General features: G+C 47.5%; 1 pseudogene; it reads left to right on the forward strand.

Annotated features, from left to right (window-relative positions):
• The first annotated feature begins 2,131 nt into the window (after positions 1-2,131).
• Positions 2,132-6,000, forward strand: LOC123403087 (annotated as a pseudogene).
• Positions 6,001-12,319: the final 6,319 nt, after the last annotated feature.

Genomic DNA, 12,319 nt, shown 5'->3' on the forward strand with positions numbered 1-12,319 from the left:
CGTAATGATCGGACCTGAGTTAGTGGATTTGGATCATGCGCCACTCGAATGACTAGAGGGATGTCAATTTGAGTGAGAGTTTTTAAGTAATATGATTAATTGAACTTCATTACATGAACATTGTCAAAATGTCTTTGCAAATTATGTTTCAGCTTGCGTTGTAGCTCTACTGTTTTTGATATGTTTCTAGAGAAAAGTTAGCTGAAAGATGATAGTAACAATTATACGGACTGGGTTCGTAAACTGAGAATTATCCTCATTGCTGCACAAAAGGCTTTATGTCCTTAATGCACCGTTCAATATGCTAAACCCCAAGCCCATATAGTTGCACAGCCTGCCCACACTCTGTTGTGCATGTAGTTGCACAGTCTGCCCACACTCTGTTGCGCATGTAGTTGCTCTTTTACAGGAACAAAGTGGTCCGTAAACAGAGTTTTCCGATCCGGCTCAAAATTCAGGGTTGCCTCTGGTTCTTGCAACATCTGCAACAACTCTTCCACAACATGTAGTTGCACAGTCTGCCCACACTCTGTTGTGGCGCCCATTTTTCACATGCGAAACACAAGCCCCAAGCCCTAGAATAAGTCTTGAGTGCCCCCAACTTGGCGGAGGCAGGATGAACGAGACGCATCCATCCCTGTATTGTACTGTGCTCAGCACCCATATTAGGGGCTCTTGTGATGGTTGGACCCAATAGCAACATTAATGACTTGTGATTGGCGAGGCCAAGCAGTGGCCTCATTGCATTCATGTCCCTTGCTTGACGGCGTTGACCACTTGTTCCTGTAAAAGAGCAACGGAACTCACAGTAGCTAGATCTTTAGGTCTTTGAACAGCTATAGCTACTCCTAATCTCATCTTTGAGGCCATCAACAGAACTGATAGTGAAAAAATTATGATCAACAGAAGTATTGTGAGCTAGTAACTGATGCATCTAAGGTGTTTATTTTTTTCCGGTATATTCATGCACAATGCATATACTCCCTCAGTTCTTAAATATAAGTCTTTTAAGAGATTTCACTAATGGTCTACATACGAAACAAAATGAGTGAATCTATATTCTAAAGTATGTCTATATGCATACATATGTAGTCCACTAATGAAATCTTTAAAAAGACTTATATTTAGGAACGGAGGGAGTATTTGTTTCACATGGGTCAACATCCTAATCAAAGCCTGGTACTGATTCCTACACATAACGGCTAGAAACCCAGCTCACAGAATTCATGCCAACTCATCTTCTCTACTGTATGTTGTACTGATTGCAGCCAAGTCGCTGTCTGGCATGCCCAATGAAATAAAGCATATAGCATAATAATCCTTCCAATGCTCCTCTTGAGTTTTACATGGTTGTAATGAGGAGTATCATATACTAGTATCATGCATATGATACTAGTGTATGATACTACATTCGTAATGGGTAGTATCATGTGTTATTATCATAGAACAGTTTATTTATTATCATGCATGACACATAGTAGCACAACATTTAATATGATACGGTATCATAATATGATACTCAACTCTCTCTTTCTTCATTTAATTCCATGCCACATCATTCAATATGTCTAGTTGCCACGCATGATACTACTTATGATACTCCCATTACGACCAGCCTAAAAGCAAATTACTTGTCAATGGCTTCCTTCCACCAATTGGGGTTGTCCCCATCAGATCAGATTCTTGTATCTCCATTCTATGAGCATCGCTATGGAACTGGGACATGCTACTAGAGCTAGAGCCACAATGAAACCAAGGACATCCCTCATCTAGAGTAAATGACCCATGAATTGGAGTTTTCAAGGCAAGGGCCCTCGTACCCCCTCGTCGCTCGCACCCTCCAGGGCGATTGGGGGGGGGGGGGGGGCAACCCTAGCTCCCAGCCGCCTCAATCCCATCTCTCCTTTCCCTCCGTCGTCGTCGAGGGACAGCGCTGGGCAGAGCCCATGCGTTCGACGGTGGCGACGAAGGGCTGCTCCTCCTTCCCGGACTGTACGGCAGCGAGGGCACCATATCCGCGGAGGTGCAGCCTCTTCCTCAATCCATGGCGGCGCGGTGGCTCCTACTGGAGGCGTTTGTGGTGATGCAGGCTGAGATGGCTAGAGGATGAAGGTGGGGTTGTGCGTGGTCGATGGCGCCAGCAGCATCTGGCCTGGATTCGGTCTTGGCGGGCGCGGCGGCGACTCCGGCCTGGATCCAAACATGCGGCGGCAACGTCCCCTCGACCGGCGATGACGGGCCAGATGGTGGGTCCTCATGGCGTCGGTGGATCTTGGGATCCCGCAACTGGGGATGTCACATGACGCGCGTGACGGCTGGAGCTTCCTCCATCATCGATGGCGCGTGATGCGGGATCGTAGTAGCGGTTGCTATTGTATGGGTGACGACAACGGCTGGCGCGACAATGGGTGCTCCCTGTAGCGCCCCGAATCAGGGCGGCGACCCTCTTCATCGACGGTGGCGGACTCTGGGGTCATGTGGGCGATTCGGAGTTCGGATCTCGAGGTATTGATGGCCTTCTAAGGCTGGTGGCGGTATGGGACGTGCCTTTCATCAACAGATCGGGTTCGATGCGGCTCGACAGGTGACATATGTGCCTTATTCAGAGTTGTCGGGCGGTGCCTGTCGCCGGCAGGTGAAGCCACCGGTGGATGTGCTATCGGCGGATGCGACGGACAGCGTCTTATATGGAGACGTCAAGTCATGCTTGCTACCGACAGATGATGCACACTAGCTCTGTCGGAGGAGTCATGTTTAGCATGTTGTTGTCGGATTGAAGGTGGTGCCACAGTAGCGGGAGGCAGGCGGTATGGGATGTCTTTGTCTTCTTTTTTCTCCTCCAGAGGTATCCGGGTATCGACGTGTCGGTAGACGGATAAGGGTGGATGGTACAGACCGCTTCAGCGACGAGTTTATGCACTCCGGTGGAAACACAAGATCTTTGATCAAACTATGTTATCGCGTGCTTGTGTCGTGTCCTTGATGAAGGTGGTGGATTGAAGCTTGGCTTTGGCGATGAGAATCCAACCTTATGGTGGACTCGCCATCATCGACGCACGTGCGGCAATTCCTTCTTGAGGGTGTAGCCTAGGAGTTGTGTATTTTTCATTTATGTTGTGTCTTGTATCATAGGGATTAGTGGCTATCTGGTGAGGTACTGTCGCGAAGTATTTGGCCTCAGGGTTTATTTTCCGTGTTGATGGCGTTCGGCTGCTGGATTTTACACTATTAATGATATATGGCTGCATGCATGTCCTCATGCAGAGGCCAGAGTTATCCTCCTTTTTAAAAAAAAGGAGTTTTAATTGAGTTCGTACCCTACCTTGGATCTGCTTGAGCACCTACGCTGCGGATTAGTTCCCCCACCTCCACTCGCCACCACCATGACCTGAAACTTGCTGCAGATGTCATGCTCGACAGATCCTTGTGTTTGGTTTGTTGGGAAATTTGTAGATGACCACTACCGGGTCCTAGCAAACCCTGATGATGTTCCTTTCCTGTGGTCTCACAGAAAAAAATCAAGGATTTCCATAGGGATGAGATCGTATCAACGATTGAGGCCTAAAATAATGACTGCACAGCTTCAGTCTGTACTAGTGGAAATAACTGATTGCAAGGAAATTGAGGTGGCTGCTAACTTGTGCATTTTACAAGAACTCGGAACAAAGTATCTTCAGCGTAGTACTTCCTCTGTAAATAAATATAAGACGTTTTTAGAACACTAAAGTAGTGATCTAAAACGTGTTATACATGTTTACAGAGGGAGTACTTTTCTTCATACACTAATTCTTTGTTAAAAGAAAGTAAGACCAATGCTGATGATCGTCGCCTCTGAAAAATTCCCCCGTACGTGGTGTTATCTGTATGAAATTGTCTGTCATGATATCCACACTCGATCCGGTTCTCTTCATTCTGTATCGCTGCAAGCCAAATTTACAAAGGGCTGTGCAAATTTAAAACGTCAAGGATATGCAATTCAGTACCATGCTTTCACTATATCAGACCTGACCTGACCTCACCTCATCTCCCAGCTGACAGTTAAAATATCCAAGGCCTACAATGTAGCAGTACTACTCCCTCAGTCCCACAATACACCAGGCTTAACACACATCTTTACCTAATAATAAAGAGGCTATCGCTTCTGTCGAAAAAGCCGTCACGGTGATTTTTTAGAAAAGTCCTTGGTGTTTTCTAAAATTAACCCACAATCCAATTGATAAGTGAAGCTGAATCGGTATGTGCGAGAAAAAAAAAATACCAGACCACCCACGACCTTACCTCCCATCTCCAGCGCCAGCGCGCCACCACCCCCAGCCACGGCGCCGTGCACCGTCGGCCCCAACTCCTCCAACGCTCGCCCCCGTCCCTGCGTGCCACCGCCACAGATCCGAGCCTCCCCCGCATGATTGCCAAGGCTCCGGCGGGCAAGCCGCAGGGCGGAGGAGGCGGGGAACCGGCGCAGCGCGGAGGAGGAGGCGGAGGTGGCCGCCGCCCCTGACGGGGATGGGGACAACAACGTCTACACCTCCGAGGACGAGGGCACAGAGAACTAACGCCGCGGCGGCTACCACGCCGTCCGCCCCAGCAACAACTGTAAGAAGGGCGCCTACGTCGTGCAGTCCAAGCTCGGCTCGAGCCACTTCTCCACTGCCTGGCTCGCCTAGGACACTGCCCGCTCCGTACGTGCTCACCACCGCCCTCGCCTCGCCGTGAAACCCCCTATTAAAATCACCCTGCTGCCTCTAGGATTCGCGACGAGGATATGTAGGAAAAAAATATCGATCTGGATGCAGCTGTCTGCCTACCCACCAACTGTTCGCTCTTTTGTCCCAGAGCTCATATGTAGAAATGCTAAATCCATTTCTCATTATTACTGTTTTATCCGTCAATCCTATCGCATTGCACGAGATATTTTTGATGTTTTATGCCGCTTGCCTAGAGGCTCAGGCTGCTCCTGTCCAGCGTTTCTAAATCTTTTGGTTATCTGTGCAGAGGTATGTGGCCCTGAAGGTGCTGAAGAGCGCACAACACTACTCGGAGGCTGCCATGGATGAGATCAAGATCTTGAGGCAGGTTGCCGACGGTGACCTTGAAGACTCCCGTTGTGTTGTTAAGCTTCTTGACCACTTCAAGCACACATGCCCCAATGGGAGCCATGTTTGCATGGTGTTTGAGTTTCTTGGTAATAACTTGCCCACCCTAATAAAGTACACAGACTATCGTGGCATTCCACTTTCAATGGTTATGGAGATATGCCGGCATTTTCTCATTGGCCTTGACTACCTTCACCGCAAGCTTTCCATTATCCACACTGACATGAAGCCCGAAAACATATTCCTCATGTCGACTATTGACCCCTCAAACGATCCCCGAAAATCAGGTGTGCCATTGGTGTCGCCTGCTGCAAGGGCCATCGGGACACTTCCAAGGGCTCCTGCTCGACCATCAACGAGTAGTGGCCTCACCAGGAACCAACAGAAGAAGATCCGGAAGAAAGCCAAACGTGTAGCAGCTTCAACTTCAGAAGGCAATGGGGGAGTGGCATCCGCCGACACAGACGAATCAGATGATAAGGGAGATCTGAGTACAGCAAATGAGGGCAGTCCTAGCCAGGATGGGGATAGGAAGAGAGGAGGAGGGCATAGGTGGGGCAGCAAAGGGACTAGGAAGAGGATGGCGATGGAAGCTGAACTAGGCTGCAAGCTGGTTGACTTCGGGAATGCATGTTGGACGTACAAGCAGTTCACAAGTGATATCAAAACAAGGCAATACAGATATCTTGAGGTCTTTCTGGGCTCCAAGTATTCTACATGTGCCGACTTGTGGTCCTTTGCATGCATATGCTTTGAACTTGCCTCAAGAGATGTGCTCTTTAATCCGCATAGTGGAGATAACTTTGACAGGGATGAGGTATTTGTGTTCATTTCCTTACTTTGGTTTCGACTAAGAACATACTTTCAACATTATGGATCTGTACCCTGTTTATCACCTGGTAAATGATGTCCCCCATTTTAACTCAGGAAAGGTTCTCATCACAATCAACAGCCGACTCTTTGATACCTACATTCCATTCAAGCAAGAGATAACTGCGAAAGGTGGGCCTCACTTCGAGCTCGATGATATTGGTATTCAAAGTTTTTATTTCTTGCATTAGCGTGACTGAGTGACATGTGTATGGTCATGGTCGACTTCATAGCCTTGAGACTCACCATGTTCAGGTGAACACAGTAGCCACCATTGGAAATGATCGAAAAGAGGATAATAATAAATGACAACACGGTTTTCATGTTCAAATAGAAAAATGTGGACCTAGGAAATGGGTCTTGAGCTATAGTTATATATTGGTTAGGGGTGAGCAATGTTTTTTTCTCCCGTTGAATAAAATTTGCAGGTCTTAGTGTCACCTCATGATACTATTCATGCATTCTAATTCATTCATGTAACTTCATCATTTATTCGATTCGTTTAATTACATCGTCATCCATAGCAACGCACAAGCACATTTACTAGTAAGTATTATAAACCATATATAGAGTTTTCTTGCCAACAAATTTGGGTGTACATCTGTACACCCATGACCTCAAGTGGATTCGCCCCTGGTCAACGCCGACATCCTCCTGTTGAAATCAGCCTTCTCAGCTGGTGTCATCTCCTTCTTGCTACCAGGCACCTCACACATGGACATGCATACATAAAGGAATACTGGGCTATACATCATGACTATATTGTACCATTTTGCCCTGCAATAGAGGCGCCTGCAGGGCAATACAGGAGAGATTAGAACCCTTGTAACAAAGATTGAAACAGGCATATAGAACAATACCGGGCTTGAGATCATACCAGACGGGGTCCTCGGGTTTAGGCTCCACATGGAATGCGAGGTGCTTGATCAGACCCTTCTGGTTTCCTATCTTGTCCCTGTTTTCGGACATCAGGCGGTAGAGCTCTTCTTTGACCTGCTGGATCTCAGCCGAAGGAGTTGTGGCCGCCTTGTGCATATTTGCCTGCATTGTTATTGACAGCAAGACAGGGAGAAACCGCATTAACCCAAATCAGGAATAGATCAATATCGAAGTTCATCTCAGAAGTAGAGCAGGTATATTATGACAGCAGTAGCACTCCAAAAGATTCCAAGAGGCATGCAGTCAATCAATTGGCAAACAATGCAATGTTTATGTGATTCAGCACTAGAGTCTGACAGCACTAGCACCCGGCTAAATTCGGTCAAGCATGCAGGTAAATTAAGACCAACAGCATATCAAGCAAATTCTGACCCCCGGGATTATTATGCCCTTCTTTCAGATTCAGATTGTAGCATTTGGTAAACAAGAAGGAAGCACTAGGTTGCTAATTAAACATGCAGAGTATAGTAGAATTTACAAAAGAGGTTAGGAGAAGTCGGATCGATCAGGGGAGACCCTGAACTTGAGTTGACTTAAACCATCCATAACCATAAACATAGCAGCCCACCCTTCCAATGTAGATGTCGGGGTCACAACATCAAAGTATTTCCTGCTTCTTTGCTTGCAGATATTCCAAGCAGCCAGGCACACAATTTCTTTGAGCAATTTATGGGGCGAGGCCTCATCCCTTGTGGTATGATCCCAGGTAATATGCATGGTATTCCAACAATCAGCACTGAGTGTGCAAATCGAGACTCGGGAGAGAGGAGAGGAAACAAGACGATGGCTCCCTTGCCGATTTTAGACCGGTGCGTTTGTTTGTGGGTAAAACAATACCCATTTATTAGGGGACGTAAAGGGACTTTTGTTCGTTTTCCGTCCGCTTTTCACTCATTTATTTATTAGGACAGTAAAACTAAACTAAATCCCTGCTCTCTCACGACCTCATAATTTTTGGTCGTCCATTGTTATATTTGGATCATTTAGGGGTGTTAGATCTTCTGTCCCAAAAGGGCAGCTTCTCCGCAGAAAAAAATCTAAGCTCTCTCGTTAACTGGGCCTTTACACCCAGCCCAATAAGGTATAAAGGCTGGAATCCCTCCATCCTAAGAGCCACGTCCACCGATCGATCTCTATTACTCCAAAAGAATAAAAATCACTTGGTGGCATCAGGAGTGGATCCGTCAATTGCTGCAAGAGAGGGGGTCGTCGTGGGAGAGATGGGATCTGGGAAGCCGATGCGGACCACCCCGAGATAGGAGGAGATGGATTCATCAGTGCATGAAAAGGAGATGAGGGGGTGGATCCATCGATGCATGAACGGGAGAGGACGGACCCAGTTGCTACAGGCAATTCAGATCGAGGATATGGCTGCTCGTTCGAGCGAAACTGCCCGCCTGAAATTTAATGGGCGCATCAATCTTCAGTTTCTGTGTGCACATTCATGACGGGGATGTTCCCATCGTTTCCACTGCCTTGGGGTGTTATAAGTACCTCTGTATATATGCTTCATCCCCTGTCACTCTTCGAGCCCCTGTTCGCTGTTAATCGGTCGTCCCTGGTGTTAGGAAGTATTAGTATTAGTCTAGAAGTCCTCATTAGTCTATTAGTATTAGTCTAAGAGTCCTTATTAGTCTATGTTTACTTTCCTTGCACCTCAAGTCTTGTGTAATATATATATGCCCTTTGGGCCTTCAATAAACATAAGTTGCTTTCCTAACATGGTATTAGAGTCTTAGGTTTTTTTTTCGCACGCGCAACTCGTGCTCCGATCTTCTCCACGCAGCCGTTGTTCGTCTAGCTGCTGCTCCCGATCTTCTTCTGCTCCAGCCACCGTTCCCGTCGCAGGATCTCGTCTCTGCTCCCCCGCTAGGCCCATCTCCCGCGACTCCCACGACCCACCCACCTCTGGCCGGATCTCCTCCGTTCACTTCGAGTCTGCTCCAGATCGGCTGTTGGTTCCTTCCACCGAGGCGCTGCAGGTCCACTCCAGATCGGCTGCTGCCCGTCCCGATGCAGTCCCGCGAGGCTCCAGGCCGAGGCGCTGCCCGTCCCGATCCAGTCCCACGGGGCTCCAGGCCGAGGCGCTGCCCGTCCCGATCCAGTCCCTCGAGGCTCCAGGCCGAGGCGTTCCCCGTCCCGCTCCAGTCATCCCGCGAGGCTCCAGGCTACAGATCGAGCCCTCCCCTGCTACAGATCACGCCCTCCCTCCTGCTACAGATCGATCCAGCCCATCCTCAACGCTTTTCCCGCGGATGCTGCTTCCCGCGCCCCTGCTCGAGGACGCCAGCTCGGCTCCCTCCGGTCCCGCTCAAGGCAGGAGGCGGCTCTGCTCCCGATCGACCGATCCTGCCAGCGCTCTCTGATCTGTAGCTGCCGTGAGATCTAAAAAACAACAATATAATAATCATAAAATGTCTACTGCATCGGGCTATGTTGCTGTCCCTCGTTGTTCGGTGATCTTCGATGGTAGTAACTACACCGAGTTCATTGGCTTTATGCGCATTCACATGCGTGGCATCCGTCTCTGGGGTGTTCTTTCTGGCGAGGTCTGTTGTCCGTCACGTCCGGTTCCTCCTGTGACTCCCACTCCACCGATCCCTCCGGATTTTCCTGCGGATGCTCCTCAGACTACGAAGGATGCAGCTAAGGTTGCTGGTGAGGCTGATATCCGTGCTTATGATAAGAGGAGGCTCTTCACGTGTATCACGGTGCTCTGTCCGCTTACACGCAGTGGCTTGATGATGATGCTCGTGCTGCAGCTGTTCTCACTGCTAGTGTTCTGCCTCAGTCTGCCTCTGAGTTTTTGGGCCTTCCTACTGCCTTTGAGATGTGGACTCGCCTTCATCAGCGCTATGCGCCCTCTGGTGATGCCTTATACCTCTCCGTGGTTCCTCAGGAGCATGCTCTTCAGCAGGGTGACTCTACTGTTGATGACTTCTATGCACAGAGTTCTGCTATCTGGCGCCAGCTCGATTCTCTCCGCACTGCTGGTTGTCGTACTTGCCCCTGTTGCCAGGGTGTCCAGACCAACTTGGAGTTTCATCGCATCTACGAGTTCCTGTCTCGGCTCCGTAAGGAGTTTGAGCCCCGGCGTGCTCAGTTGTTTGCTCGTGGCCGTATTTCTCTCATGGAGGCGCTTTCTGAGATTCGTGCTGGCGAGACTCGCTTACGTGGTGCTGGTTTCCTGGAGGTTCCGTCGGTGCTCGCTGCTCGGGCTACTTCTACGCCCCCTGCTACACCGACCCCTTCTCACTCGAGTGCTCCGCCGCTCTTGCCCACTCCTTCTGGAGGCTCAGGTCGCCCCCGTCCACATTGTGGCTACTGCAACAATGATGGTCATATTGAGTCCCACTTCTACACGAAGAAGAAACACTTGAGCCAGGCGCAATCATCATCTACAGAGACTTCGTCATCTACCTCGATAGCTTTAGCCATCTCTCTGACTGAGCAGGATATTCTGCGACTTAAGCGCCTGCTCGCTGCTTCAGGTTCTTCCTCGACGGGTACTGCTGGTATTGTGACTCGGGCTTCCCGCACTGAGCAACCACCTTCTACATAGTCAAGATGGTCTCACGCACACTCTGGTTGGAATTGGCCTTCGCCGCCATGATATTATTTTTTCTCTTCCGCTGCCATCATCCCTAATCTAGTGTGTGTTTTCTAGTCTTCCTTGTTTTCCGCTGCGTTCACCAAATCCGTTGATATTTTGTGTTTTCACATGACATGCGAGTCCACCATACCTTAGTCCCTCGGCCTTTTCTTTGGTCCTGATCCTTTCTATGCAACTTTTGTGGCCTATTTGCCCTTGTTGTTTTCTATAGGATTTTCTGGACTTCTTTTGCATTGTCGATCTACGTCCATCGTGCCTTATCCGCCGAGCTTCTTTCGCCGACGGTTGTCGTGGACTATGATTTTCTGCACAATGATTTATTCTCTTCACGTGCCATCTTCTTTTGACAACCCATCTTCTCTTGATACTTATCTTGTATCTTCAAGTGATGCGGTGTCTACCTCTGATGTGCCATCTCTTCGTTCTCTCCTTCGGCGACTCGACAAGTTTTGAAGACTCTTCATGCTACGTCGACACTCTCAAGACGCGGATTTGGATTATCATTGTTTTTTAGTATTACACTTCTTCAAATGCAATGTTATTGCATACGCTTTGCATTCGAGGGGGGTGTTAGGAAGTATTAGTATTAGTCTAGGAGTCCTCATCAGTCTATTAGTATTAGTCTAAGAGTCCTTATTAGTCTATGTTTACTTTCCTTGCACCTTAATTCTTGTGTAATATATATATACCCTTTGGGCCTTCAATAAACATAAGTTTCTTTCCTAACACCTGGAATGAGCCGACGGTGAGCCACTCACTGCATCATTTTTTAGCCCCACATCCTCTGTTCTCTATGCTCATTTTCAGCTCTGATCTTCTCCACGGATACGCCATCGTCCTTCTCTGTCATCCGCAGTCGTGGTTTGTGGATTCTATGTCATCTTGGATTATATCTAACCATCCTGACTACCCAGGTGTGTGGTTTAATCCAGCTACCCATGGCCAGATGGCCATAAGGGCGTTGCATGGTCGCGCTATTCATTCTGTTCGTTGGAGAAGTGGTCCTCCTCTGCTTGATATGTTGTGGAAATTTTTCAGATAATTGGGTATGAAATGGTTATAGAAATGGGAGATGAAGTATTGAACATATGCAGCAACGGGGACACAAGGATGGAAAAGAAGTGGTCCACTTCTATCAGCTGAGAGTTGTACAAGTACAAAAGATCTCCACATTATCTATTGAATTGTTTCGTCTCAGAGACTATCGTTTAACAATATTAATTGTTTGTAGTTGTTCTATTGAATTGTTTCGTCTCAGAGACTATCGTTTAACAATCGGGTATGAATTTTTCTAAACCCCTACTGCATATTAATTGACTAAAGGAAAACCAATGTCTATATACACACGAGTAAATAAATTGTCAAAGTACAATATATTGGAAACTACTAACATCTTATATATATGTTGCATTATATATTAGCATCCAGATTTTTATTTTACTCATATGAATTATCTCTTTGAATAACGTGGACCCATTTTAGGTATTAATATTATACTATTACATAAAGGTAATAGATTAGGTACTATATAATCAGCATTTATTTTTCTCAATGTGATGCCAAGCAAACTCGCAGCAAATATTATTAAACCTGACAACCCGTGAAACAACAAGACTACTCTCGAACAACATAGATGATGTGTATGACCAGATAAAGGACCTTAAGTAAGCCAACATGCATTTTAGGGGTACTGGCCCTTCGTCCAACAACATGGTAATCAGGCCAAACCAAGTTGAGTTGTAGACGCATGTCACATGATCAAGGCAGTGTCGGTGAAATTAGACAATATACTCAATTTATTTTA

Source organism: Hordeum vulgare, chromosome 1H, assembly GCF_904849725.1.
Source record: "Hordeum vulgare subsp. vulgare chromosome 1H, MorexV3_pseudomolecules_assembly, whole genome shotgun sequence".
In the NCBI taxonomy this organism is placed as follows: domain Eukaryota; kingdom Viridiplantae; phylum Streptophyta; class Magnoliopsida; order Poales; family Poaceae; genus Hordeum; species Hordeum vulgare.